This window comes from Triticum aestivum, chromosome 5B (assembly GCF_018294505.1).
Source record: "Triticum aestivum cultivar Chinese Spring chromosome 5B, IWGSC CS RefSeq v2.1, whole genome shotgun sequence".
Taxonomy (NCBI): domain Eukaryota; kingdom Viridiplantae; phylum Streptophyta; class Magnoliopsida; order Poales; family Poaceae; genus Triticum; species Triticum aestivum.
Genome location: NC_057807.1, coordinates 656,230,926 through 656,257,583, shown reverse-complemented (window position 1 = coordinate 656,257,583; position 26,658 = coordinate 656,230,926). Strand labels below are relative to the sequence as shown.

Genomic DNA, 26,658 nt, shown 5'->3' with positions numbered 1-26,658 from the left:
TTCGACCAGGTGTTCTTTTTTTTCACTTTCTTTTGTGAGGCAAGGATGTACTCTTGTTGTGGAAAAACAAATTCGGTCCTGTTTTTTAAGGGGCGAGTTGCATGTCCGCCGGTGACCGGATTCATCGCATCCAGAGCCGTTGGATCCCACGCGTGACAGTTGGTAGTGTGACCCGCCAGCTTGCAAAATGAGCCATGTTGCATTTGCTGGCTTGTGGCAGTGCATTGACCGGACCCGTTTACAACATGAGTCATGTTGCACTATGATCCATGTTGTGCTCGGGAAATCCATCTTCCAACCCCGGTTTGCAATATAAGTCATGTTAAGCTCGCTGGTTGAAACACGATCCATGTTGCGGTTGGAGAAACATTTACCTATTGCGTCTCGGAGGCAATTGAGTTGTGGGCCATTTGGTCAAACTCAGCTCCAGCGACCGCAGAGAAGGCCGACGTGCATCGAGTTATCAACCGTCTCTTTACAAATGTTTCCCGCTTTTAGTGGGCCCTATTTCCAGAGTCAAAGCTGGAATCTTAGGATTTTTTTTTGGTTGTTGTGATTTTTAGATGAGACTGGCTCAATATCTCTTGAAATATTCACCCTAAAAAATCATAGTTTTTCCTAGCGATCCTAATGATCATATTTCCAAATAGAAGTTTTAAGCACAATAGACTGTCCATGGCAACATGTAAGCATGTAAGACTTGTCAAATGGGAATTGGTGCCCGTGATGGTTCATCCGCACCTTCTCCTCTTTCCTACACGCCCGTACCATTTCCAATGCATCCTTGTTTCTTAGGTTATTTGAATCATGCCATATCAAATGTACACTAAAAAATGTATTGCTTTTACATTCACCTCTCCAAATCAGGAGATATAATGTCAGCAGAAGTGTTGGCTAAAGACTTAGGCTGAGACGGTGTAGCTTCTTGACTGACAAAAGGATTGATCTCCCATTTTTTATTTTGTGAGATTTTCCTCATACATTGCCTCGGGTCAATTCTTATCTTTAAGTTCTACCTTATTTGTGCTAGTGTAAGGGTTAATATTTAGGGCAGTACTGGGCGCTGGTGCGCCGGCCCAAAGTTTGGGCCGGTCGCCTAGCAGCCGTACGATGCAGGTGTCCCAACCGCACGATTAAGTCGCTGCAGTCTTCTACCTCGTGCCAGTCTTCTCCCTCCCCCGTCGCGCATGTTTCCCCGCTCAGGCCACCGCCACTCACCGGAGAACCGCCCTCGCCACTCTTTGCCCGCACTCGCCGGAGAACCGCGCTCGCCGGCCGCTCGCTCTGGCCACCCACACTCGCCGGAGAACCCCGCTCACCGATCTGGCCGCCCGTGCTCGCCACTCTGGCCGCCCGCAGAACCGCGCCTGTCAGCCGCCGGCGCTCGCCGGAGATCCACGCTCGCCAGCCACCTATGCACGCCATGGATGCAGCTCCGCCTCGCTGACAATTGACTAGTTCCAGCAAACAGAAAATGCCCCGTTGTAGCAAAAAAACGTCGATGGTTTGCAGCCCCCTCTGTTGCAACTCCGGTCGCCAACAGTGGAAGCCCTCCCGCTACCAAATGTTTCCGACATGACCGCCGTTGCAAAACCAGGAGACGGTTGTAGCAAAAAATAGGCTGCTTCTAGCAAAATTAAAATACGGTTGTAGCAAAATTTGGACTGGTCCAGCAAATCAAAAAGTGATGGTAGCAAAAAATGTGTCTGGTTCCAGCAAAAAAAGACACTTGTTCCAGCCAAAAAAATAGAGAGGGGAAAACGCATTGCATGCGCCGCGGTCACCATGGTCACCATTGAGGGAGAAAAAGCCGGTTCCAGCAAACCATGACAATGGTTCCAGCAAACGTGGTCTCCGGTTCTGGCAAATCGCAACACCGGTTGCAACAAATCCGTCGGTTGCTGGTAGCTTTTTCCATTGCTGGTTGTACCAAAAAAATTGCATCGTCGGCGGCGGCAGCCACGACCTCCCCGTCGCCGGATGCAGCATATCCGATGGCCAGTTGTAGCATGACTGGTCGGCGGTTGTAGCACAGCCTGGCGGGAAGGATCTAGGCGGGCGCCATGACCACGGCGAGAGGAGGACTACGCGGATGTGGTGCACGGCCATGCATGGAGGAGGATTTGGGGGGTGGGGTGGGGTGGGGGCGGGGGAGGAGAGAAGGTAGGCAGTTAAAGGAGGGGGCATGGCGGATGCGCTCGCCGGAATCGAGTGGTACGCGATGCACTAGCTCCACTAATTACGCCGGCGTACTGCCTCGCCGGAGGAAAAGGAGGCTGGGGCAGGGGATAAGGCACAGGGTCAGAGAGAAAAAAGAAAGGGAGGGGAAGGAAAACTAGCTTCGTGGGCCACCATGCCACGTGGCTGCCTAAACGAGAGGATAACGCTTCGTGCGTGGACGCGACCGGCGCTTCGTTCGACCGGCCCACCGGCTGCCAACGTTTTCCTAATATTTACTCATACCATTAATGAGTAGAAATTATCCCCCTTTGCTTTGCAGCAAGCTCATTTTTTTCAATTATAGTTCATTGGTCTGTGAAGAGAGTTCTGATATGGATGCCTTTTGTTTTTTAGACGAAACTTTAGATCTATTCATCATGTCATGGTAGTCTATATCTACTAATAAAGGAAATAAGTATTCTTTTGTCATGATATTTTGCATAAAACCCCTTGATGTTTCTAATAATCAACCTGCAGTCCAATTTTAAGTCAGATTTTTATTTTCCCAGAAAACATCCTGCTGTTTCTGCCTTTCTGGTAATCAACATGCAGGCAGTTTTAAGTCAGATTTCGGTTTACAGGAAACCCCGTGATAATTGGGCTACACGTAGTACATTTTCAAATGCTTTTTGTCAATATATCCATATCTTTTAAACCCTAACAACAAATTTAACATGTTATATATGGAATTTGATTAGAAAAATATGTAAAATCTGAATATGATGCTATTTTTTTTTTGAGAATGACGAGCCCCCAAATTATACAGGAGAATGATTACGGTCATACAACCAAACCTCCTGTACCCTACTTGGTACAGCTCCAATCATCTTGAAGTCCCCAAGATCTTTTGCTTCCATCGCCAGGTTGTGTGCGAGCTTGTTCCTTCGAATATGATGCTATTTTATCTGTTAACGATTTTTAAAATGCTATTTAGGGCGCAATCTTAATCTATAGCGTATGATCCTTTTTCTTTCATACTGATGCCGATCCGGATTGGAAGCAAGCACCTTAGCAAAATCAGAATTGGAGAGGAAAGATACCATCTGTAACCACACATGCACGTCTCACCCAAACCTCATAGGAAAAAAGCAGATTTCATATCTTATACCGAGAGAGACGCAATAGGATTGACAACATTCAAACACGTTATGATAGTGTGAGCACTGAGGCCATTGTCAACGAGGGTGGAAAGGAGGATAAGCGGCAACACAGATGTCATGCCATGTATTAAAAGAAAGGACATTGACTTATTTGGGTCTTTACTCATGATTATTGAGTTAGTGGAGTGCGGTATTTTTTTTCTTTCATAGTAATGCACGGGCTCATTTACTAGTACAAATAATACAAAAATAACAAAAATTACACCCATGCCCGTAGACCACCTAGTGACGATTACAAACACTAGAGCGAGCCAAAGGCGCGCCTACATCATTTCTGCTCCCTCACTGGAGCGAGGCCGAACTTGTTGTAGTAGACAGTCAAAAAATCATTGTGCTAAGGCCTCCGAGGACCAGCACACCAGAACAACAAAGCCGCCGATGAAACGAAGTATAGATCGAAAGGATCAAATGTGTACACAAACAAACGAAGATTGGGCCCATTAAATCATCGCTCCCATTTCACTTCGTTCCCTCACTCGCTAAAAAAATAAATTTGATCGCTCGATCAACTTGCCTTGACCGCATTTTGCCTTTTTTTCAGCTGTGTTGTACTGCTCGTTCAGGAAAAAAACCGGCCTCTAGTTTTTGCAATTTTGAATATATTTTGAAATAAAGTGCATCGGTTTTGTAAAAAGTTCATAGATTTTGAAAAACGAGTTATACTATTCGAAAAAACTTTGCGCATTTAGCGAAAAAGGAAACGAAATGGAAAAAAAGAAAAGAAAAACTGACCAAAACAGTTCCAAAAAAATGAAAAAATTAAAGAAGAAAAGGTGGAAAAAGAAATAACTAATCGCAGTACATGAGTTTGGTTGGGTCGTTAGTGCAGTGACCATTGAACCAGCATGTTGCCAGTTCGAATCACACATTTTCGCACGGTTAAATAGAAAAAAACGAAGATCGGCCGGCCCAGCACGAAGGAGGGGATGTGCGCCCGATTGCAGAAACAATAGTAACAAGTGCCGTTTAGGAAACCCCAGAGGCGTTCGAGCTAATATTTGTACTGAACTATTTGTTTAATCGATAATTATTCTAGACCTTCATTTTAAAACGAGCTTTTATTATAAATTTTGTAATAATTTTCTGTCATGTATATTAAAAAGTTTTTTTAGTAGAATGCATACTGAACACGTAAAATGTCACAACCCTAGAATTTGCTTGTAGCTAATTACATGAGTGAGCATCATGCATCATGTCTAAATTCTGAAAGTGGAATTGAGGTTAGTTGAAACCCTCAGAAATCACTTCAGAAATAATCAACATTAAAATCTTTTCAAAGAAGTCCAAGAAAATGTTCCTCTTAGTCTCTGAAAATATTGGCAAGAGGTAAAACTCAAGACAATATTTTTGGAATCTTAGAGATATTTATTTTGGGCCTTTGAATTAAATCAATAACTATTTGCATTGGATATATATTTGTTAATTAATTAATATATGTCCAATAATTCTGATCGTTGGTGAAGGGCTTTGGAATAATCCAACTAGTCCCTACAAGAATTATCAGAAGCAACAAAAATGATTTAGTGTCTAAAACTAAATCAAAACAAATTACGGAAAATGCAAAACAGAAGAAAAAGAGAGAGAGAGAACTACCTGGCCATACCTGTGTAGCCACTTGGCCCAGCCCAAGCAGCCCAGCCCACCAAGCCCTCTTGCCAGTCATCTACCTCCTCTCACCAGAAGGACGAGAGGCGTGTGCCCGCAGCGCGAGAGCACGCGCTCGGCCACCTCCTTCCTGCCTGCCTCATCCCTGACACGCCTAGGTGTTGCCACGCACTCCCTCGACCCCCTCTCACTTTCCCCCGTGCTCATCCCCTCCTCTGTCTCTCTCGTTCGCAAGCACCCGAGCGCCACCGTCGCCGGCACTCACCGTAGCCATGGCCACCGCCTCTCCCTCGCCCCCTGGAGCTGCCCACGAGCTCCGCCTAGTCCCTCTCCTCCTCCTCACCGAGCCACCCGACGCCGGAAGCCCCTGGATGCTGCCTGCACCATCGTTCCCCTCGTCGGCCACCGAAGATCGTCGCCGTCGATTTGCTGCCTTCGCTGCCTCTCCGAGCTCGCTGACCCTCCCGTTCGACTCACTGTGAGCTCCTGCTTCCAAACCCTCTCTCCCCTCTGTCGTTTTTCTCCTCTAGCCTCACTAGCCTCCCCGGCCGAAGCTCGCCGTCGTTGCGCTTCGTCGCCGCCGTGGCTAGAGCCCAGGTAGCTCGAAGCCGAGCACACCACCGTGCTCAGAGCGTCCTCAGGTGCCCATAGCAACCCACCGTCTGTCCTACAGTGCATCGCAACGCCGACCCCGAGCTTGACCGAACTCCGGCCGCCGCGCTTCTCGCCGTCGGCGTCGTTTCCGTGCACCCCAGCCACTGCTGCTTGCTGCGTTGGAAGCGCGCGAGCACACGCTCCGCATCGATGCCCTCCGCTGCCCAAATGGTCGCCGGAGTAGACCGCCGCCGCGTCTGGCCTCACCGGTGGCTTAACTCCGCTAAACTCGGATTAGCGCTAGTGACCCCGCTAATCACCCCCACTAGTCACTTACATATGGGCCCCACGCCTTTAACTAACCACAGTTTAATTCCTATTTAGTTTTAGTTAATCACAGTGACCCCACGTGTCAGTGTTGACCTCGCTGACGTTGCCCTTGACCGGCCCCACCTGTGTGTGACCTAGGCAGCACTTGGTCATTGACTAGTGAGCCCCACTGGTCAGGTTTGACCTGGACCGGCACCTGTTGACTTGCTGATGTCACACAAATGTCATGCTGAGTAACTATTTCTGGAATTTAAATAAATCTAAATGATTTATTTATTTTTAGAAATTTGCATAAACTTCTAAAATTCATAGAATTTAAACCGTAACTCCAAATGGAATAAATTATATATGAAAAATGATCAGAAAAATCCAATCTATCCATATGTACCCTTCCCATGCATGTTAGAACAACTTATAGCTTCTATTTAGGACAAATCAAATAAATGGCATTTGAATAATCACATATGGAGTTGAATTTGAATCTTTGGTTCAAACCAACTTCATTTAATCTAGTTGCTAGTTGCATTAGCTCAAATCACAGCATATTGCCATGTCATGATCATGCATCATATTGTTGCATTGCATTGATTGTGTTTCTTCTCTGTTGCCGGTATTTGTCCCCTCTCAGTAGACGTGGTTCCGACGATGAGTTCGATGACACCGATGAAGAACTATACTATCTTCAGAAGTGCCAGGCAAGCAAAAACCCCTTGTTCATTCCGATACAATCCTACTCTCTTGCTCCTGCTCTCTTTTACTGCATTAGGACAATAACAATTCAACTGTTACATGTTGCGCTAGTTGAACCCCTTTCCTTTGCATGACCTGTCATTGCCACAGTAAATAGATGAAACCCACTAGCATGAGTAGGAGTTGTTTGAGCCCTGATGTGCCTACTCATTCATGCTTGTTGTCATGCCTGCTACTGCTTAGAGTTGAGTCAGGTCTGATTCATTGGGGATGAATTGGAATGTGGTGAACATGTCCTACTATTGAGAGCTAAGTGTGTGAACACGATTTGGTAAGGGTAGCGGTGAGAGGCCATGTAGGAATACATGGTGGGTTGTCTCATTGAAACCGTCTGTCGTGGTTCTAAGCCTGACAGTAGAGTGGGGGTAGGTATGGAGAGGCAAGGTCCTAGCTATGGAGAGGTTGTAAGCACAAAGGATGTACGAGTTCAGGCCCTTCTCGGAGGAAGTAACAGCCCTACGTCTCGGAGCCCGGAGGCGGTCGAGTGGATTATGAGTATATGAATTACAAGGTGCCGAACCCTTCTGCCTGTGGAGGAGGGTGGCTTATATAGAGTGCGCCAGGACCCCAGCCAGCCCACGTAGGAGAGGGTTTAAGGTGAGTTAAGTCCGGGGCGTTACTGGTAATGCCCCACATAAAGTGCCTTTACTATCATAAAGTCTACTTGATTACAGGCCGTTGCAGTGCAGAGTGCCTCTTGACCTTCTGGTGGTCGAGTGGGTCTTCGTGGTCGAGTCCTTCAAGTCAGTCGAGTGTGTCCCTCGTTGGTCGACTGGAAGGCGACCTCTTCTAAGGGTGTCCTTGGGTAAGGTACTTAGATCAGGTCCATGACCCTACCCTAGGTACATAACCCCATCATTAGCCCCCGAATGGATTGAGGCTTCGAGTGAGGAAGCAGTTGACGTCGTTTCCGATTAACCTTTGTGCCCTGGTCGTGCGTTGTCCTGGACCAAAGAATCCCTTCGTCGACAGTGAACGACTTGTCTTCAGTCGACTCGATCCATTCTATTCTTGCGTCGAGTGATCTTTCGGGCTTCGACGATATCCGAGCGACGGATCGCTGGAAACCCCGTGTCTGACAGACTGATCTGCCGTTCGCGGATTCCGCGGGATGCGAAATTTGGGGACGCGCGCGAAGCGGGACGGCCCGCGGCGTTCGGATGGGACGGGACATAGACGCCTCGATCTCCGCACCGCCTTTTTCGCCACGTATCCCGTCTGCATAACTGTTCCTGATATGATTAAATCGACCGGGCCCACCTGTCATCCACTCGGAAGGGACCTTATAAATGTGCCCGGCGAGGATTTCTGTGCTGCGCCTCAGCATTCTCTCCCTCTCTCTGCTTCCTTCTTCCCCGCCCAGCGTGCTCGCTCTCGCCCCCGCACCACTTCCCTTCGCGCATCTCGCCGGCGACCATGGCCAAGGAGAAGACGGCGGCGCTGGAGCGTGCAAAGAAGGCGTCGGCGTCGGAGAAGGCGAAGGGGAGATCCACCAGCCGTGGAGGGTCCTCGTCCAGATCCCGCCAGCCGAAAGGCTTGGTCCAAGGAGACTGGATCCAGTCGACCATCACAGAGAATGACCTCCTCGACATGGCCAACGAGGGCTTGATCCCTCACGGAGCTGCGAGGCTTCCGGGGAAGGAGTGGCAGCCTCAGCCAGAAGAGGGTGAGTGTGTGCTTTTGGCCACCCATGTTGATCGTGGGTTTTCCTTGCCGCCGAGTGTTTTCTTTCGTGGCTTCTTGAATTTCTTCGGAGCGCAGCTCCACCACTTTACCCCAAACTCCATTGCCTATCTTGCTGCGTTCGTGTCCATGTGTGAGGGTTTCTTGGGCTGTCGACCGCACTGGGGTTTGTTCAAACATATATTCACGTGTCGCTCTCAGACCGTGAAGAAGGCGAGCCCAGGTGATGAGAGAACCCGAGTCGTCCAAATGTGTGGGGGTCTGGGGATCCAGGTGAGGAATAAGAGCACCTTCCCGCCCATGACCTTTCCCGAGTCGGTCAGAGGCTGGCAGTCGACCTGGTTCTACTGCCGGGACCAGTCGACGCCGGGGCAGTCGAGTGGACTCCCACAGTTTACCATGGACCGAGTGAACAAGCCCTCCTCTCTGAAGTTGATTCCGGAGGAGAAAGCTGATGTGAAGATGTTGATGGAGCGCGTGGTGCAGTTGGTTCGGGAGGGAGTGACGGGCATGGACCTCTTGGAGGTCTTCCTCAGGCGTCGCATCCAGCCTCTTCAGTTCCGGAGCCACTGCATGTGGTTGTACTGTGGGACCGAAGACGAGACTCGAGTCCATCCAGAAGCAGTCGACGATGTCACTCTGGAAAGATGGATGGTAGCCGTTACCGGAAACAAAGACAACCCACGCGGAGCCAGAAGGATTCCTCCACTCGACCACAACAGCGATCCAAACAAGGTACATTTGCTCTGCCCTCCACTGCGTTCTTGTCGCATTCATTTCTGTTTATCCTGCCGACTGGTCGACTGATCCTTGTCTTGATATCTGCTAGGCTCTCACCGAGCTGTACTCGATGCCCAATGGGGCACAAACTCCGACTGAGGAGGGTGAGGCGAGCGGGGGTGAGAGCCAGGAAGAGGAGGAGTGGGACTCGGACGTTGCAGGGGATGACGACGACGATGATGATGACGACGGCGATGACGATGACGTTGAAGACGAGGAGGAAGAGGAGGAGGAGGTCGTACCACCGCGCTCGGAAAGGCGGTCGAAGCTTGTCCACGACCCTTCAACCGAACGTGGTAAGGGGGTTGCGACCACTACTCAGTCGACCAAGCGCCCCCGGACCATCTCTCCGGTGCCGACTGAAAAGGCGCCGAAGCAGCCCAGGGCGGCCTCGTCGAAGCCGATCAAGCTCCTGCCGAAGATGAAGGTGTCCATCCCTACCATATCAGGGTAATCGTGTTGTTTGAATCTTCTCATTTTGTGTGAACTTTGTCTCTGGTCGACGCTGAAGTTAGTCGACTGATCCTTTGGAGTTGCAGTGCTGCTACTTCTGAAACCTCGGCCCGGGCTGATGACCACGAGATGGAGGACGCAGCAACTTCGAACCCAGGTACTGTATTCTTAACGCCGTTCTTAGTCGACTGACTCGCGATCTCTGATCCTGATTCTTCTCCGCAGCTCCACCCAATACTGTTATCAATCTTCCTGATGATGATGAGGATGAAGAGCCGCTGAAGCGCAGGAGGAGTCGGAAAGCGTCCGCCAGTAAGGTGCCTCAGGATGTGACGGCGCCTGAGATTCTGACTGTGGAGGAAGAGAACACCACTCGACACACGGTGTCCTTCGCAAATCCACTGACGAGTGCTCAGCAGCCCTCCCTCTTCACGACGCACCACGTCCCAGAGGACCAAGCTGGCGCAGCGAAGGAGGCGATACGCCAGGCGGGACTCATGATGGAGCAGCTGAAGACCATCCGGGACGCGAGCCAGGCAGCTTATGACGCCAGTTCTGCCCTCCAAAGCAATGTTCAGGTCAGTCGACCACCGTTTGTTCTGTTGGATATGCTGCCAAAAACTTTTCCTTTCCGGAATTTATAGTAGTCACCCACTGGGTGTTGTCGATTGAGCTCCGTATTAGCGGGGGCACGCTGAGTGCACCCGCTGGGTGTAGTCCCCAAGGCTAAGGTCGACTGCTGGCAGTCGGCCTTAGGCTTTATAATTTCAGTCTTTCTGTCAGTCGACTATGTCGACTGGATTTCACAAACCGGTGGGGGCACGCTGAGTGCACCCACTGGGTGTAGTCCCCGAGACTGTGGTCGACTGCTTGCAGTTGATCACAGTCTTAGAGAATGCATCTCGCACTTTTTTTTTGAGGTCGACTGGTCGACTTTGTCTTCAACAGGATTAGTGGGGGCACGCTGAGTGCACCCACTGGGTGTAGTCCCCGAGACTACGGTCGAATGCTTGTATTCGGCTGTAGTCTTAGAAACGTGAGTTTTTCCCTTTTTCACTCGGAAGTGAATTATATTTGACATTTAGTCGATTGGTTCTTCGCAGAACTCTTGTGATCTTGTGGCTCGCTACTCAGAGCTGGAACACAAGCATACTCAAGTCGAGCTGAGCTTGAAGCTGGTTCAGGAGAAGCTGACAAAGGCAAAGGAGGAGACCGAAGGTATGTTTGGTGAGACCCTGACGACTGCTTTTCCCCTTGCTTGTTTCAAAATCTGATCTTGCTGTAACTTGCAGGTAAGGTAAGGGAGGCCCAACAGAAGAAAGACCTTGAGCTAGCTGAGAAGATCAAGCTTGCTGACGAGAAGTTAGCTTCAGTCACCAAGCTCGAACAAGACAATACCAATCTGAAAGCTGCTCTTGGGATTGCCAACAAGGAGGTCAGTCGACTGAAAACTGATAAAGCTGCCCTGACCGACCAAGTCAGCAAATTGACTGGGAAGAAAACTGATCTGGAGGCCTTCCTGAGTGGACTTGCCAAGAAGCTGTTTCTTATGCTTGAAGGTAAACCTCTATGCTTGGCAGACATTTCCAATTGTGATTTTTCCATTCGACCATCCCCTTGACTTAGTGATCACCCTTGCAGAATTTTGTCAAAACTTTGAAGAAGAAACTAGCCGGCTGGAGCCAAACCTCGACCCCGTCAATTCTCCGGTGAACGATGAAGTTGCCATGGATGTTCTCCGACTGGAGTCCCGTGTTGCAGCTGTCGTGGACTATCTCGCAAGGCTGAAGGCCGCCACATCTCGCATCGACTCGACGCTCTGGCCTGAGGAGACACTTCAGAATGATCTTGAGTCGCTGATGGCCCGGTTGAACACGATCCCTGGTCGAGTGCAGGAATGGAAGAAGTCCTCGGCTCGGTGTGGTGCAGATGTTGCTCTGTGTCTTGCCCGAGTCCACTGTAAGGATGCACGAGAAGAGAAGCTGGCGGCTCTTCGGGTGGCCAACACCAAGAAACACGACTTCAGGTCCTTTATGGAAACTTTCCTTGCAGCTGCCACTCGGATCGCCGACGGGATCGACCTTGATGAATTCGTTGCACCTTCCAGCCCTCCACAGGAGGGGTAAAAAACTTCTTCTGGCACGACGCTTTAAATTTGCCTCAGTATGCCGAGTGGAATTGTAACCGATAAACCTTAACAGGCTTAATGCCTGAGCACTCTCGGTTCCTTTAGATATCGATTCAAACTTGAATTTGGTGCTTGAATACGATTGCTTTTGGCTCGAAATGTCTTTTGCAGGTTCAAAGCAAGGCGCCTTTATTGCAATCGACTTATTCTTCAGTCCTACTTAGGCGAGCACTGGGCTGCAGCTAAGCCTCCGGGTGAAAGTCTGCTTACCACTCGGTAGGATTTTGATAACTTAGGCGAACACAGGGCTGCAGCTAAGCCTCCGAGTGAGAGGGTCGCTCTCCACTCGGTAGGATTTTTATAACTTAGGCGAGTGCTTGGACTGCAGCTAAGCCCCCGAGTGAGAGGGTTGCTCTTCACTCGGTAGGATTTTCGTAACTTAGGCGAGCGCAGGGCTGCAGCTAAGCCCCCGAGTGAGAGGGTTGCTCCTCACTCGGTAGGATTTTTATAACTTAGGCGAGTGCTTGGACTGCAGCTAAGCCTCCGAGTGAGAGGGTTGCTCTTCACTCGGTAGGATTTTTGTAACTTAGGCGAGAACAGGGCTGCAGCTAAGCCCCCGAGTGAGAGGGTTGCTCCTCACTCGGTAGGATTTTTATAACTTAGGCGAGTGCTTGGACTGCAGCTAAGCCTCCGAGTGAGAGGGTTGCTCTTCACTCGGTAGGATTTTTGTAACTTAGGCGAGCACAGGGCTGCAGCTAAGCCCCCGAGTGAGAGGGTTGCTCTTCACTCGGTAGGATTTTTATAACTTAGGCGAGCACAGGGCTGCAGCTAAGCCCCCGAGTGAGAGGGTTGCTCCTCACTCGGTAGGATTTTTGTAACTTAGGCGAGCACAGGGCTGCAGCTAAGCCTCCGAGTGGAAGGCTGGCTTACCACTCGGTAGGATTTTGATAACTTAGGCGAAACGGATTCGCAGCTAAGCCTCTGAGTGGGAGCCTGGCTCACCACTCGGTAGGATTTTTACAAACTTAGGCGAAACGGATTCGCAGCTAAGTCACCCACTGAGGGGGAATTTTATGTGGACAAAAATAAAAAAGTGACAAAAATTATGGAGGAACTATGACACTATTATTTTGAGGTCCATGAACTACAGAAGTATTTTATTGCAACTCATCCGAGTGATAAAACTTAAGTGTAAAATGGGAGGAGTAGCTCCGCGTTCCAAGCTCGGGGCTCGTCGATATTATGCTCGACGTTGTAAAGACGGTACGCCCCGTTGTGGAGAACCTTGGTGACGATGAAGGGGCCTTCCCAAGAAGGAGCAAGCTTGTGTGGTTTGTGCTGATCCACTCGGAGAACTAAATCTCCTTCCTGGAAGGCTCGACCTCTCACGTTTCTGGCGTGGAAACGACGCAAATCTTGTTGGTAGATGGTCGAGCGGATCAGAGCCATCTCCCTTTCTTCCTCTAAAAGGTCGACTGCGTCTTGCCGCGCTTGTTCAGCCTCTGCTTCGTTGTAGATTTCAACTCGAGGAGCATTGTGGAGAAGATCACTCGGCAAGACTGCTTCAGCTCCGTAGACCAAGAAGAATGGAGTTCTTCCGGTCGACCGATTAGGTGTGGTCCGCAGTCCCCAGAGTACTGAGGGAAGTTCGTCGACCCAAGCTCCAGCCGCGTGTTTGAGATCACGCATCAGTCGAGGCTTCAATCCCTTAAGAATCAGTCCATTAGCTCGCTCTGCTTGTCCATTCGACTGCGGATGGGCGACTGAAGCGTAGTCGACCCGTGTGCCCTGGGAGTTGCAGAAAGCTCTGAATTCCTCTGAGTCAAAGTTCGACCCATTATCCGTAATGATGCTGTGCGGGACTCCATATCTGAATATTAGTTCCCTGATGAAGCTAACAGCAGTACCGGTGTCAAGGCTCTTGATTGGTTTAGCCTCGATCCACTTGGTGAACTTGTCGACTGCCACCAGTACATGCGTGAAGCCACTTCGTCCTGTTCTCAAAGGACCGACCATGTCCAATCCCCATACTGCGAAAGGCCAGACGAGTGGGATGGTCTTCAGAGCCGACGCAGGCTTGTGCGACATATTCGAGTAGAATTGACATCCCTCGCACTTATCCACTATCTCTTTTGCCATCTCATTCGCCTTTGGCCAGTAAAATCCGGCTCGGTATGCTTTGGCCACGATGGTCCGAGAGGACGCATGATGACCACAGGTCCCCGAGTGAATATCATTGAGGATGAGTCGACCTTCTTCTGGTGTTATGCACTTCTGACCAACTCCAGTCGCGCTTTCTCTGTATAATTGTCCTTTGATTACGGTAAAGGCCTTAGATCGACGGACGATCTGTCGAGCCTCTTCCTCATCCTCCGGAAGCTCTTTTCTCAGGATATATGCGACATACGGAACTGTCCAGTCGGGAATGACCACCAAAACCTCCATGATCAAGTCGACCACCGCTGGGACTTCAACTTCAGTCGGATCTGTGGCACTCTTGGGCTGTGGAGTTTCTTCGGTGAAAGGATCTTCTTTGACTGACGGAGTGTGTATATGCTCCAAGAACACACCACTCGGAATGGCTTCTCTCTTGGAACCTATCTTTGCTAGATCATCAGCTGCTTGATTTTTCAGTCGGGGTATATGATGGAGCTCCAACCCCTCGAACTTCTTTTCCAGCTTCCTCACTGCACTGCAGTATCCAGTCATGGCTGGGCTTCTCACGTCCCACTCTTTCATCACCTGATTGACCACTAAATCCGAGTCGCCATAGACCATCAGGCGACGGACGCCGAGTGAAATGGCCATGCGCAACCCATATAAGAGGGCCTCATATTCTGCCTCATTGTTGGAGGAATCAAAGTGAATCTGGAGCACATATCTGAGCTTATCTCCTCTGGGGGAAACCAGGACAACCCCAGCACCGGAACCATTCAACATCTTAGAGCCATCAAAGAACATGGTCCAATGCTCCGAGTGAACTTCAGTCGGCTGCTGTTGTTCAATCCACTCGGCGAGGAAGTCTGCTATTGCCTGGGACTTAATGGCTTTCTTTGCCTCAAACTTGATATCAAGGGGAAGAAGTTCAATCGCCCATTTGGCCACTCGACCAGTTGCATCCCTGTTGTGCAAAATCTCTGATAGTGGAGCGTCGCTGACGACTGTGATGGAATGATCAGAGAAATAATGAGCAACCTTCTTTGTGGTCATGTATATTCCATATACAAGCTTCTGATAATGAGGATATCTCTGCTTGGATGGAGTCAAGACTTCAGACAAATAATACACTGGGCGCTGAACTTTGAGAGCTTTTCCTTCTTCTTCCCGCTCGACCGTTAGCACAGTACTGACGACTTGTCCTGTGGCTGCGATATAGAGCAACAGAGGCTCTTTGCTGATTGGAGCAGCAAGCACCGGCTGGGTGGAGAGCAGAGCTTTTAGCTCGGCAAACGCTGCATCAGCTTCTGGAGTCCACTCGAACTTGTCTGTCTTCTTCATCAGTCGGTAAAGAGGCAATGCCTTTTCACCGAGTCGTGAGATGAATCGACTTAATGCGGCCAAGCATCCAGTAAGCTTCTGGACATCGTGCACTCGCACAGGGCGTTTCATTCGGAGAATAGTGCCAATCTTCTCTGGGTTAGCGTCGATTCCCCGTTCGGAAACGAGAAAACCGAGTAACTTGCCACCAGGAACTCCAAATGTGCACTTTGATGGATTGAGCTTGATATCATACCTTCTGAGGTTGGCAAATGTTTCGGCGAGATCAGCGAGCAGGTCGGAACCTTTTCGTGACTTGACAACGATATCATCCATATATGCTTCCACATTCCGACTGATTTGAGTGAGTAGACACTTCTGAATCATTCGCATAAATGTGGCTCCGGCATTCTTGAGGCCGAATGGCATGGTGATATAGCAGAAGCACCCGAATGGAGTGATGAAAGCTGTTTTTACCTCGTCGGGTCCGTACAGACGGATCTGGTGGTACCCGGAGTAGGCATCTAAAAAAGATAGCCTCTCACATCCCGCGGTCGAGTCAACAATTTGATCTATGCGAGGGAGAGGAAAATGATCTTTCGGGCAGGCCCGGTTGATGTGCTTGAAATCAATGCACATTCGGAGCGACTTGTCCTTCTTAGGAACCATGACGACATTAGCGAGCCACTCGGAGTGGTATATCTCTCGGATAAATCCTGCCGCCAACAGTCGAGCCACTTCTTCACCAATGGCTTTTCTCTTCTGGACGGCGGACCGCCGAAGATGCTCTTTGACTGGTTTTGGCAGATGAGTCGACTCTTAGGCGATGCTCAGCCAGTCCCCTGGGAACACCTGGCATGTCAGCGGGCTTCCATGCAAAAATGTCCCAGTTCTCACGGAGGAACTGGATGAGCGCTTCTTCCTATTTTGGGTCGAGTGTTGTGGAGATGCGGGTCGGAGCTGCTTCGGGGTCGGTCGGGTGAATGTGAACAGGCTTCGTCTCACCGGACGACTGGAATGCAGACTCTGTGGCGGGCTTCTTGGATCGCAGCAAGTCACTCGGATCTGCGTTTTGCTTGTATTCTTCGAACTCGACCGCTGTCACCTGGGAATCGGCAATCTTGGAGCCCTTCTGAAAGCACTCTTCTGCCTTTTTCCTATCACCGGTGACAGTGATCACTCCTTTGGGGCCGGGCATCTTCAATTTGAGGTACACGTAGCATGGTCGAGCCATGAACCGTGCGTAAGCTGGTCTCCCCAAAATGGCATGATATGCACTCTGAAAATCCACGACCTCAAACGTCAACTTTTCTTTGCGAAAATGCTTCGAATCACCAAACACCACGTCCAAAGCTATCTGGCCGAGTGACTCGGCCTTCTTCCCTGGTATAACTCCATGAAAGCTCATGTTACTAGTGCTCAGTCGGGACATCGGAATGCCCATACCTTTCAATGTGTCTGCATACAATAAGTTCAGCCCACTTCCACCATCCATCAGCACCTTTGTCAGTCGAGTGCCTTCGACAACTGGATCGACCACCAAAGCTTGCCTCCCAGGGGTGGCAATATGAGTCGGGTGATCAGATTGGTCGAATGTGATGGGTGTTTGAGACCACTTCAGATAATTTGCTTTTGCGGGGGCAACCATGTTCACCTCTCGGTTAATCACTTTCAGTCGACTTCTGCTTTCCACATCTGCAAAGATCATCAGAGTGGAGTTGATATGCGGATATCCTCCCTCACTGTCCTCCTTGTCTTCGGCCTTGTCCGACTCCTTCTCCTTGTCCTTAGACTGTTTTCCCTGAAACTGCTGGATCAGGAGTCGACATTGGCGAGTGGTGTGCTTCGGGTAGATGATATTCCCCTCTTCGTCTTTCTTCGTATGGATGTGACATGGCATATCCATTACGTCGTTCCCTTCTTTATCCTTTACCTTCTTGGGGTTCCAGGATCCTTTTGGTTTCCCCTTAAACTTTCCTTGAGTCACGGCCAGAGCCTCTCCAGGAGCTGCCGGTTCAGCCTTCCGCTTCTGTTTCCGACTGGTGTTTCCTTTTTCCGACTGACTCGGCTTGTGCTTGCCGCTTCGGAGTCGGTCTTCTTCTTCGCCGTTGGCGTACTTGGTAGCAATCTCCATCATCCGACTCAAGGTCATGTCACCGGTTCGACCAAACTTCAAACTCAGTTCTCTGTTCTTGACACCATCTTTGAAGGCGCAGACTGCCTGATGATCGGACACATTCTCCACAGTGTGGTGCAAAGTGATCCACCTCTGAATATACTCTCTGAGAGTCTCATTAGCCTTCTGCACGCAGACTTGCAACTCTGTCAATCCAGCTGGTCGCTTGCAAGTCCTTCAAACGTTCTGATGAACACTCGGGACAGATCTTCCCAAGTGTAAATGCTGCTAGGAGGTAATTGAGTCAACCATGCCCTGGCAGAACCTTCCAGCATGAGGGGCAAGTGCTTCATGGCCACCTCGTCGTTCCCACCACCAATCTGAACTGCCACTCGGTAGTCTTCAAGCCAAGTTTCAGGCTTAGACTCACCAGTGAACTTGCTGACTCCTGTTGCCAACCTGAAATTGGGAGGGATAACTGCGGCTCTGATAGCTCTGCTGAAACATTCAGGACCAGAAACATGCACTCGACTGCTTGTGGGTACATCTCTGTCGAGTCCACCTCGATGGGCTCTGTTCCGGTCGACCAACCCTTGCACGATAATGGATCGCGCGTCGAAGCCTGGTTCTCTGGGGTCGACTGGAACCCTACGCCCTGTACTGTACTGACGCCTATCATCTGGCTGCCGAGGAGCGTAAGACCCACCCCTCGGAGGGGAATAGGGCACTCGACGCCTATCATCTCGGTCGAGTCTGTCGCCATATTGATCTCGTCGATTCTCGCGCCCTTCACGCCGCGGAGGCGATCTGGGGCTATGAGCCGACTGAACCGTATTCACAGTGACGGATCGACTGTGAATTCTGTTGCGCGACTGAGACACGGCTGAATTCTGATCTCCTGCTGCCCGGAGCAGATCCCTGATCTGCAGCAAACCTCTGCCAGCTTCCGACTGCGAAGGCTGGATGGACTCTGCTATACGGGTCGCAGCTGCTAAATTCTGAATTGGGGTTCGATATACCTGAGTCGGCGGGAAGAGTTGACGTCGACTGTTGTCGGGAACTCGTTGCCGCGCGCGCTCGTCGAGTGCTCGCTGAAGGTTCTCCAGTCGAGTGCGCTCGGCCAAATTGGCCAGACGCGCCTCCTCCAAGGCACGAGCCTCGGGGGTTTCTCCTGCGATGGGAATACGCAGGGGATCCTCGTTCCTGCGGCGAAGTTCCTCTCTTTGCAGAGAGTCGAGTGGCTCGGGCTGGTACTCTTCGTAGCCTCGTGTAGGGTCGCCGCCGTCACCTGCTCCACCACCACGGGCGAAGCCAGGGGGACTGTGGGGCCCGTCGACCATCAAGATTTCCGCCGCTGGATCACTGCTACCGCACTCGGATGCAGTCTCTACGGAGCCAGTCGACAGATCGAACAAGCCGTAGAGAGGTTCGTCGGGCTCGATTGCCGCAACTTGGGTGGTGGCCGATTGGCGAGCCACCGCGTGCCTCACCCATCGCTGAAGCCTCGACCGGCCCGAGCGCTTGCGCTGGCGGGATACCGGGAGGGTGGACGATGGAGGAGCCGACCGATACTGGGTCGACGGTTGCCGCAGCAGAACGCCGCGGACATATGCACGAAAATGCGTCGCACCGCGGACGGGGAGCGCATCAACGTCGAGTGGAGCCTCCTGGAGCCACGCGGAGTCGTCGGCGATGAAGGTGAGAGTGCCGAGACGGATCTCTTGACCCCCGACCAAAACTCCAGCAGACACCATGATGAAAGTACTCGGAAGAATCGCAACTTCTCCACAAAATCGCTAAAACACCTGCCCCAAGGTGGGCGCCAACTGTCGTGGTTCTAAGCCTGACAGTAGAGTGGGGGGTAGGTATGGAGAGGCAAGGTCCTAGCTATGGAGAGGTTGTAAGCACAAAGGATGTACGAGTTCAGGCCCTTCTCGGAGGAAGTAACAGCCCTACGTCTCGGAGCCCAGAGGCGGTCGAGTGGATTATGAGTATATGAATTACAAGGTGCAGAACCCTTCTGCCTGTGGAGGAGGGTGGCTTATATAGAGTGCGCCAGGACCCCAGCCAGGCCACGTAGGAGAGGGTTTAAGGTGAGTTAAGTCCGGGGCGTTACTGGTAACGCCCCACATAAAGTGCCTTTACTATCATAAAGTCTACTTGATTACAGGCTGTTGCAGTGCAGAGTGCCTCTTGACCTTCTGGTGGTCGAGTGGGTCTTCGTGGTCGAGTCCTTCAAGTCAGTCCAGTGTGTCCCTCGTTGGTCGACTGGAAGGCGACCTCTTCTAAGGGTGTCCTTCGGTAAGGTACTTAGATCAGGTCCATGACCCTACCCTAGGTACATAACCCCATCACCGTCCTCAGGAACTGAGTTCTCTGTTTATGATCCGTGAATAGCTACTACCACACATTGGATCCTTAATTGACTCTCTCGACTTATTAATCACCTTGATCTCTGTCCAGGAGTTGCAACTAGTTTCTAGTGTTGGTAGGATATGTGTTGAAGACCGTGTGTAGGGCTATGACGCGGTAGATACACCATGGCACGGTGTACCGGGCGACTGTTTGGTGTCTCGAGAACCCTGCACACATCGTTTGGGGCCGTGAGCGACACCCCGGCCGGATCTCCTTGCGGATGGAACCCGAATAGGCGATAAACCTGGACTAAAGACTTGTGTGATTAGTCAGGTTTTGGCCGACTCCCTCGCCAGGATTTCGCTTGAAGGTTGCCGAGATACACGACGTGTACATGGTGGTAAGTGGCGAGAGCATGTGTGAAGAAGTACACCCCTGCAGGGTTATAAATGATCTATTCGAATAGTCGTGTCCGCGGTAAAGGACTTCTAGGTTGACTGTACAATTCATAGATAACCTGAAGTGGATACTCTAAAACTTACAAGATAAGTGTGAGTGCTACGGATGGCCTTCTCGTAGGGAGACGGGGGCGGATCCATAGTGGTGTATTGATTGGTAAATATGTGGACTCGTGTGCGCCACCCCAAAAGAGTTACTTGCAGTCGTAGTTTAGGATAGCCACCGAGTCAAAGCTGGCTTGCTGCAGTTAAACTCCACCACCCCCTTTGTTGATACTGATGCATATGTAGTTAGTTCTGATGTAAGTCTTGCTGGGTACATTTGTACTCACGTTTGCTTAATTTATGTTTTTGCGGAGATATTACAGTCTCGCTAGTAGTTCCGTGTGGACTTCGACGTTTAGCTTGTTGCCTCAGCTACGATCTTGTGCCCCCGGCAGGATCTTGTAGATAGTCAGGCTTCTCAGCCCTTTTCATTTGTAGATGTCTGTACTCAGACATGTTAAACTTCCGCATGTGCTTTTGACTTGTATGCTCTCAATGTTGGGTCATGAGACCCATATTTGTAATATCTCGCTCCTCGGAGCCTATTGAATAAATACTTTGAGTCGTAGAGTTTTGTTATGATGCCATGTTGTATTTACACACATCGAGCATATTGTGTGTATGATTGAAATGATTGGTATGTGTGGGATCTGACAACCTAGTTGTCTATCCTTGGTAGCCTCTCTTATGGGGAAATGTAGTCTAGTGCTTCCACTGAGTCATGGTAGTCTGCTACAGCTCGGTTTACTGGAGTCCTGTTAGCCCAGTTGCTACTACTCCGGAACACTTAGACTGGCCGGCATGTGTCCTTCTTCGATCCTGTGTCTGTCCCTTCGGGGAAATGTCACGCGGTGTCTTTCGGAGTCCTGTTAGCCTGATACAGCCCGGATTTCCGGAGACCTGCTAGCCCAGTTGCTACAGCCCGAATTCACTCGCTGATGACCGACGCGTTCGTTGCTGGGTCATGTATGCCTGTCCCTATAAGTAAGTGCCACTTTGGGTTCACGACTAGTCATGTCGGCCCGGATTCTCTGTCATATGGATGCTAGTGACACTATCATATACGTGAGCCAAAAGGCACAAACGGTCCCGGGCCAGGTAAGGCGGTACCCGTGGGAATACCGTGCATGAGGCCGCAAAGTGATATGATGGGTTACATGCTAGATCGATGTGCCTTAGGATCGGGGTCCTGACATAAAAAAATATTCCCACTAAAAAAAGTGAAAACCAATTTTTTCTGGAGAAACTGTGAAAAACTGAAAACCAATATTTGAGTGACGTTTCCATTTTTAAATTGGTAATCCAGTCCCACTCACAGCCCAACAGCTCAGCCTAGTAGTCCACTGTGCAACTAACCCTAACCCACACGCGAGCTCGCTCGCAGGGACTCAGCCGCCGCCTTCTCCTGAATCTCACTGCGAAGGCGCGATCAAGCACAAGGCGATGTCGCCCTCGGGTAACGCAGTCCTCATCTCGACCCTGTTCGCCGCATGGCGCCTCATCTCGACCCTGTTCGTCGAGGCGCCTTCTGGTCCTGGCGTCGACTCTGCGGCCGCAGATTCGGCGACGCCGTCGGGTACGCGTCCTATGGCCTGGCTCTCGCCAGGGAGGCCGGCGTCCGGGCGGAAGGCGGCACGGGGCAACTTCGTCGTCTCGCCGCTGTCCATCCACACGGCGCTCGCGATGGTGGCCGCTCGCGCGCGGGGCCACACGCGTAGCGAGCTCCTGGGGTTCCTCTCGACGAGCTGCACCGTGCGGCGCCGACCGAGCTCGTCGGCAGGCTGAACGGCCTAGCGCAGACGTCCTTCGCCTGCGGCGTGTGGGTCGACCGGAGGCTGGCGCTCAGGCCAGAGTTCACGGTCACCGCCGCGTCGCGGTACGGCGCCACGGCGGAATCCTTGGGCTTTGTCTTAGGGGCCGAGCAGGCGAGGCAGCACGTGAACGCCTACGTGGCGGACGTGACGAACAAGCTCATCCGCGACGTTCTCGCTCCCAGCTCCGTCGACTCATCCACGGCGGTCGTCCTCGCCAACGCGCTCTACTTGAAAGGGGCGTGGACACAGCCGTTCGACGTCTCCACCGTGCCGTTCCACATCCCAGGCGGCACCACCGTGCGTGTGCCACAAGCCGGTCACAGCACATCGTGGTCTACCCGGGCTTGAGGGCCCTCAAGCTGCCGTACAAGAACGACGTGCAACAGCAAGCTGAATTCTACATGCTTATCCTACTACCAGACAGCGAGACTGAGATCGCCGATCTGTACGACAAGGCTTTGTCGACGCCGAAGTTCATCAAGACGCACATGCCAGCGGGGAAGGTTCCAGTCGGGCTGTTCATGGTCCCCAAGTTCAAGTTCACGTATGAGTTCGAGGCGTCTTCGGACATGCGAAAGCTTGGTGTCAATAGGGCTTTTCATGGCGGCTACTTCTACGGTATGGTGAGCAGCAGAGATGGGGGGCTCACCATCACCGGGGTGTACCATAAGGCCACCATTGAGGTGTGCAAGGTAGGCACCATGGCCGTCGCTGCCACGGCCGTCGTAATCGGGCGTACTAGAGCACCACGACCAAGGCATCTGGTGGATTTTGTGGCGGATCGGCCCTTCTTATTTGCCATGGTTGACGAGATGACAGATGCAGTGTTGTTCCTTGGTCACGTGGTTGATCCTCTCGCTTTCTAATTGGATAAATAATTATTCTATAAAATGTGGATGATTGAATAAATCATTGAAACATTGTTCCTCAATCAGGTGGTTAATCGTGGCACTTGATGCTAGGAGGACATGCCACAACTGTTGTTGACGCGCCGATCAGCGATGGTCGCTCTCATCATTTTAGAGACAAAATAACACACAAATGGTTGTGCATGGAGATTGTAGTAAACTAGTACTCCCTCTATAAACTAATATAAGAGCGTTTAGATTGACCAAATGCTCTTATATTAATTTATGGAGGGAGTAATTAACTATCAGAAGGGAATTACTCAATAATCCCAACCATACACCGAAAAGTGTATGCAAATGTGGATGGCGACGACGCGGGTGGGCGTTAGTTTTCAGCATGGGCATCAGATACCTCTGTTGTCATCGTGGACGGAGCCGGCTCCTCCGACTTGCAGGAGCAAAGGCAGGGGAGCTACAGTGATCGGTTGTGTAAAACAGCAGAGCCAAGTGAGAGAGTAAAGAACACATTGTAGACCAAAATACTGTAGGTAATACTATAGATAAGCATGTGTTCAAACCACTGTTCACGCATGAGTAGTCACTAGTAGAAAACATGGCATACGTTCGGTCCAGGTAAGCCCATTAGTCCCGGTTCAGTCAAGAACCGGGACCCATGGGCCGATTGGTTCCGGTTCATGAGGCCAGGGGGACTGCCGGGCCTCGTGGGGGCATTTGTCCCGGTTCGTCTTGCCCCTTTGGTCTCGGTTGGTGGGACGAACCGGGACCAATGGACCTCCCTCCTGACCCACCACCATTGGTCTCGGTTAGTGGCCTGAGCCGGGACCAAAGGGTCATCTTTAGTACCGGTTCTAGCCAAGAACCGAGACCAATGAATCGGCCAGGGGAGAAGGCTTTTGTGTGTAAAGCATTAAAAGCAAAAAGAATTTTCATAAAATAAGTAGAAACAAAATAAACTTTAATAAAGTAAAATAAATGAACTTTAATAAAATAAATAAAAATAGCAACAGTAAGTACAAACAAAATAAAATAAATAAAGCAAAACAGAAAGAATATTCATAAAATAAATAAATAAAGCCAAAAAAGGAAATTAAATAAGTAGAAATAATATAAACTTTAATAAATAAGTAAAAACAAAATAAACTTCTATAAACCCTCTAGTATTATTGAAACTAAAATTATATAGAATTTATGCAACTAAAATTATCAAAGTATTTTTTGTTCAAAACATTAAAAGAAAAAAGCATTTTCATAAAGAAATTTTTCGTTAGAAACTTTAATAGCAAAAAGAATTATCATAAAGAATTTTTTGTTAGAAACTAAAATAACAAAATATGTTTTTGAATATAATGATAAAATACATTAATATTAAAGAGCAGGAAAAAGAATCACTCAAAAATCCATTTTTATAGTAAAGCTATTCAAAAACTAGTGATTCACACAAATTTCCAAAAATTCAAGTTTAAACTATTCAAATTAGAAAACAAATGGCACCAACAGAAAGTTTATAATTTTTATTACCTAAAAGCAAAAAGAATCACTGAAAACTAGTAAGTATTTTGCTGTAAGTAGAAACAAAATAAAATAAATAAAGCAAAAAAGAAGACAAAAAATAAAAAAAAGTGCCACCTAATGGGCCACCACTGCCTGAATACGACTAGAAACCCAACAATGGGCCAGGATTCAGGTCCGCAGTAGGCCCAATACGCCCACAGGCACAACGTGTCAGTGATTAGGCCCGTAAGCCTGCATTGCAGAGGAGCTCGAGATGGCAACCACAGTGGGGTTTATAAACCACTTCGAGTCCCTCTCAACTAGCGAGGTGGGACTAAACTTTTGGCCGTGACGCACCAGGCCTTTGGTCCCGGTTGGTGGCACCAACCGGGACTAAAGGGCAGCATTGGTCCCGGATCGACGCAACACCCGGGACCAATGCTCCCCCTTCAGTCCCGGTTGGTGCCACCAACCGGGACCAAAGGCCTCTGCTTCCCGCCCTTTGGGCTGCTGAAAAGAGACATTTGGTCCCGGTTGGTGGCACCAACCGGGACTAAAGGGGGGAATTAGTCCCGGTTGGTGCCACCAACCGGGACTAAAGGCTTTGCTATATAAAATGACACTTAAAAAAAATTTCACTGATCATCTCGCACAGTTTCCCTCGACGCCGCCGACGACAACGACGCCGCCAGTCTGCCCGACGCCATCGTCGTCGGCGCCCCGCGCCGTTAGGCTGCCCCGTCGCCGCCCGCCGCCCCCTCTATCACCGTTGCCCTCACCAGTTGTCGCCGATGCTCGCCTGCGCCGTCGTCGTCGCCTCGGGGAAGCACCACGCCGGCGCCCGCGGCCCCTTTCCTTGACCTCGCCGTCCCCGACCTCGCCGTCGACCATGCTGTGAGCCCCTGCCACCTTCCCTTTCTTTCTCATTGTCGTCCCCTCACGCCACCCGTAAGCGCCGCCGCCAACCATCGTCGCCGTCGCCGACCATCGGCGGCCTATTTTTTTTTGTTATGATGTATGTATGTATGTTCTATGTATATGCTGTATAATGCTCTTTTTTGCTTTTTTTGGTTAATATTGTAGAATATGAACATTTTGAATATGTATGTATGTTCATAGGCAAAGAAAAAGGTCTATTTTCTTGGTGATATGTATGTTCATATGCTCATTTAAGAAAATGTTCATATATGTTACATTTAAGAAAAAAATAGTAAATGTATGTATGTTCATATGCAAAGAATATGCAAAGAATTTTTTTTGGCTGAAATGAGATGTATGTGAGATGTTTTGAGGAGACGAGATGTGATATACCCCCTCCCCGGTAACTTCGACATGAGGGGGGGGGTCGATATACGTACCCCTCCCCGATAACTTTGACATGAGGGGGGTGGGGGTCGATATACCCCCTCCCCGATAACTTCAACATGAGGGGGGGGTCATATGATGTTTTTTTGTGCATATGATGTTTTTTAATATATGTATTAATTTTTTTATTTAGGTTGTTAATTAGTAGATATCGTTTTTAGGTTAGTGCATAGGTTAGTGTAGAGGAAAAAGTAAAATAAGGAAAAGGAAGAAAGAGGAAGAAGAAGAAAAAGAAGGAGTGGAAAAAGGAAAATAAGAAGAGGAAGAAGGAGAAGAAGAAAGGAGAAGAAGAGGAGAAATAAATAAGAAGAGAAAAAAAGAAAAAAAAGAGGAGAAGAAGAAAGGAATAGAAGAGAAGAAGAAAAAAATAGAGTAATTTCTATTTTTCTTCTTCACCTCTATTCCTTTCTTCTTCTCCTCCTTTTCTTCTTCTTTTTTTCTTCGATCTTCTCCTCTATTCCTTTCTTCTTATCGATCCACTTTTTTTCTTCATCTTCTTCTTTTTTATCGGGTATGTCGTTGTCGATATACCACCTCCCTGATAACTTCGACATGAGGGGGGGTCGATATACCCCCACCTCGATAACTTCGACATGAGGAAGGCGGAGGGGGTTGAGGGGTCCAGGGTTCAAGGGTCGAGGGTTCTAGGGTTCTAGGGTCGAGGGTTCGAGGGTTCGAGGGTTGTCGAGGGTTCGAGGGTCGAGGGTCATCGAGGGGTCGACGGTCGTTTGCCACTAATATATCCATCTGTCATGTTTGTATAATAATTGCCATGTTGTAATATTTGCAGAAACTATGGAGCACGACCGAGACGAGGAAGTAGAACGGGTGTTAGGGGACATAATCGCAGATGGAGGTGATGTCATGTCGTATCTGAACGAAATCGATGGTCTAGAAGGAGAGGATGAAGTAGGCTACGGTTATCGAAGAATGGAGGAGGAAGGACCACTAGTAGAAAATGGGCC

The 26,658-nt window shown here is 49.9% G+C and overlaps 1 pseudogene; it reads left to right on the top strand.

The window, feature by feature from the left end:
* Positions 1–21,597: 21,597 nt before the first annotated feature.
* LOC123115185 (putative serpin-Z12) lies at positions 21,598–22,834 on the top strand (annotated as a pseudogene).
* Positions 22,835–26,658: the final 3,824 nt, after the last annotated feature.